The sequence below is a fragment of the Juglans microcarpa x Juglans regia genome, chromosome 8S (assembly GCF_004785595.1).
Source record: "Juglans microcarpa x Juglans regia isolate MS1-56 chromosome 8S, Jm3101_v1.0, whole genome shotgun sequence".
NCBI lineage: Eukaryota > Viridiplantae > Streptophyta > Magnoliopsida > Fagales > Juglandaceae > Juglans > Juglans microcarpa x Juglans regia.
Genome location: NC_054609.1, coordinates 17,277,402 through 17,281,694, shown reverse-complemented (window position 1 = coordinate 17,281,694; position 4,293 = coordinate 17,277,402).

Below are 4,293 nucleotides of genomic sequence, written 5' to 3'. Positions count from 1 at the left end.
TTGAGTGGCCCGCTGGACGTGCATGGTGGCTGGTGTTTCGAGCAATGGTTGGCAGCAGTAACAAGCTTTGGGCAGCTTCCGTTGTGCAGGAGCAGTGGCTTCATCGTTGGGCGTGGTTGCTGGTGAACGAGTGTGGACAACCCATGGTGGCCATGGAGTTGGCTTCTCGGTCGTGTGGGTGGAAAAGGATTGTGCTCTATTTCGGTGTAGGGGAAACAGAAGTTGAGTGCCATGTGGGGAAAGGAAAAAGAAAAAGAAAATCAATGCAGAGGGGAAACCGAGGCATCAGGAAGTAGTTGTGGAGATTTGAAACCAAAAAAAAATAACGTGGGGGAAAGAAAAAGGAATAGGGGGATCGACGTGCATGGCAAAGGTTATTGAGTTTTTCCAACGTGCATGGTGGTTGGCTGGAAGAAATGACTCTGAGGGGGAGAAGGAGATCAACGTGCATGAGACATTCGTAAAAAGTTGGAACTACATCTTGATGGTAAATGAACTTAAAATAAATAAAATAACTTAACACTAAAGAAAATTAATGAACGCGAATTTTGTGTTGGGCCTAGGTTTTACAATCAAAATATAAACAAATCAAAGACTTTTTTTCTTTTTAATATACATGGGGTAGGGGATTCGATCATTGGTTCTCTTAGTAAGAAACTAAGGTATAACACCCATGTCAAGCGCCTAGTCGCATTCAAATTCTTATATATTTATACATAAATATTCTTTCGGTAGACCTCTTGCTCAGCTAGCTTCTTCACCCACGTGCACCTCGTGATCCCATTTCTTTCCTCCATTCCCATGTGCTAGCCCCCTCACCAACGTGCACACACACATATACATGATTACTTTTTATCCTTTTTCCATGTGCATGCCCACGCCGTTCCTTCCTTTCTACTTTCCACCTCCTAGATTCTTTTCTCTTTTGGTGAAATATTTTGTTTACCGACTTTGAGGATTTTTCTACTTTAATCTAAAACATTGCACTTGAATGCTTTGTTTAAATTATTGGAGCATACGACATTTTTTCTACACCTTTTCTTACTATGTTTTTCGCGTAGCACCACCATCGTGAAGCCTTGTTCGTTTCGTCAGCCACTTCTCTAAGCTTACCTTGCTGCACCACTGCAAGCCTCCATCGGACGCCACCATCAAACTTCACACATGAAAGCACCTCCCCAGTAGACCCAACTAAGCCCACAAACAGTGTTACTATAACGCCTCGGTCCCGAAGGTCCGGATAGTTAGTTCTTAATAGTTAATATTAATTCCAATACCACAACTATAACATCCAGAAAACTTAGTAAAATATTATTTCATTTGCTCAACCCAAATATTCATGTTCCTTCATAGAGATAACAAAGAAATTCTCAATAAAATAAATTAGAAACTCCCAAAAAACTTGAAAATATCCTTAACTCATCAGAAAATAATCCATTTACTAATTATGACTCTCAAATATGCATTTGTACCCTTGAGCACTTATTCTTCTACAAACATGAAACATCTTTAACACTGTCTACTCTTGTTCTCCAGCAGAACCATCAAGATCAACTAAAAAATATTTGGAGATAAAAGGTGAGTTATAAACAACTCAGTAAGCAGAGAACATATACTAGTGTGTAAATATGAGCATTTACATAGTTCAGAATGTAGAACATAATACTTTCTTTCAGAATGTAGAACAAAAACATTACCTTTCAGAATGCAAAATCAGAATATTATAAAAAATATCAGAGCAAAAGTTCTAAAATATTAATAATCAAATTCCTTTTGGCATAGCATATACTGAAACATCACATCTTATCTTATCATTTCAGAACATAGACCATATTTAACCCCCATGGTAGGGTTGTACGAACCCCGGCGGCTAATCGAGCAAAAACAGAAAAGTTGGTACCAACCCAAACAGAGGCCACAGTTTTACACCCGAGGTAAGGTCATAATGGAAATGAAACAGAAACAGAATGTTATACCAGAGGTTTTCAGAAATTACATCATATCATATTAGAGTTCAGAACATTTTTAGAACAAAACAAAATCAGATCACAAAATCATAATTTATGCACAAAATTTCATATTCACTCTCTTTTGCACAGTTCAGAAACAAAATACCAAAATAGCTCATGTCTACACCAGTCATGCCAGAAAATACTTTATTCTTAAACATTAGTAATGCAGAACAAATAACTGAGGTAGTTCAAATTTCTTTTCATAACAAAACATGCATATTTTCAAAATCAAAATCAACCTCAACCTATTTTATTTTTATGCATAGTCTAGCATAGGAACCCCGCTTACCTGGACTTCTTAACCTTTCAGAATTTCTCCACAGTAATATTAAACGAAAATCAATTGTCACCTATAAAATAATCATGTTATTTTCGTAAATTTTCAATCAAACACGTATTTCAATATTTAACCTGAAATACTAAATTAATCTATTTTAATTCCTTAAAAACCTAAACTCTCATAACCCTTGAATCTGGTCGCTTCCCAAAATTCATCAATATCCATTTAATTTCTCCGACTAAAACATTAAATATTTTCTATATAAATTCTTATACCTCAAATAAAACAATGCAAGAGAGTTTTAAAAAGCAAACTTATGCCCACTGAGCTATCCTGATATGGGGGCATTTTGGGAAATAAAGTCATATTTATCATGTACTGCTTGGGAAAACATACACAAAAAGGGAAAGAAAAACTGAGACCAAACACATGCAACGAAGACGTCCATACTCACCGAGAGTGGAGGAGTAGCGTGAGCAACAGGGAGGTGGCAGAGATTATGTTGGAGAGGTGGCAGTTGAACACTGAGAGAGAGAGAGAGAGAGAGAGAGAGAGAGAGAGAGAGAGAGAGTGATGAGAGAGAGTTTACGCAGAAAGAAAGAGAGAGAAACCCAGGCGAGATAAAAATACGTGAGAGGCAGGGGGTAGTTTCGGCATGGGCTTACTGTGCTGATGATAAACGTGTAGCTGATCAGGGTTCAGGAAGTGTGTTTGGTTGGCGGTTAGTGGTTGGCTGGGTGGTTTTCTGTCATGTAACGGGGCTGAAAAATTGAGGGCACATGGAGGCTTTCTTACTTTGTTTTGGGGTGAAGAAAACAGAGGGTGATGCCGGCTTCCGTTGCTGGTAGCGTTTGAATTTATTCTGAGGGGTATGGTGGTGCAAGGCAGTACTGCGGAGGAGCTGTAGTGTTGCACCAAAGCTGAGCAGTGGCTATCATGGTGGTTTTGTTCTGGGCGGTCTGGTTTCGTGAGGTGGGTGACTCGTTGTGCTTCTGTGGTGGCGAGGATGCGACCTGGAGTTGAACAACGGCTAGGTGGCCACGGCCAGGGGGCCTAAGGCTGGCGGTTGGACGTGAAGGTGCTAACGGTAGTGGTTAATCTCGGTTTGATCCTCAAGATGTAGCAGTGGAAGGCTGAATGGTTCACGGCAGTTTACGGAGGTGCAGGCCAGGTTCTTTGGGAAGGTGGTTGGGTCGTTTTCCAATGGTTGCAACGCTGGTCCGACTTGGAGATTTGTAGTGGCATGGAGCTTGGTGGCACAAGAGGGTCAGCGGCAATCCTAGATTGATGAGGAAATATTTTGCTTGCATGGGACGTGCGCATGAGGGAGTTTGAGGTGGATAAAGAAGGTAACCAGTTTTCTTCATGCACAAAGGATTATATCTATAGGCGAACTAAGAACAAAAACAAATCCTAGAGGGATGAGGGAGATGTGTATGTGCATGTGAGTGATTAATACATTAGAGACATGCATGCTTATGACGTGAAGAATAACCCTAGGGAAGAAAATAGAAAGAAAACGTGCATGGCATGGGACTGAAAATGGCTTCTCATGAGTTTGGACTTTTTTTTGAGTTATGGTCTCGACTTAATTTCTAAAAATAATCTAGCTTGTCTTAAAAAATTCTCAAATCAATTCTCACTTGACCCTTTTCAAAAATTTAACCTAATTATCAAATCTAATAAATTCATAATCGCCAAAACAAAGATTTTAGACCTGTGGCCTATGACAAAAATTCTTGAAAAAATAACTGGACTGTTCATACCTATAAATCTAAAAACAAAACTTTTAGACAACCGCTTGTTGCTGGACCGGGTGTTACGGTTGCACCACAGCCCCTCCTTGTGCGTTTTCAACCACCATCACCGAGACCCTTATCGACCTCCATCATCACGTGAAAACCAACACCACCGACGTGTAGCCGCTGCCACCGTGTGAAACTGCCCAGCTCCACCTCAGCCTGGTCCTCACCCTCCCGTAAAACACCAATCCGCAAGCCT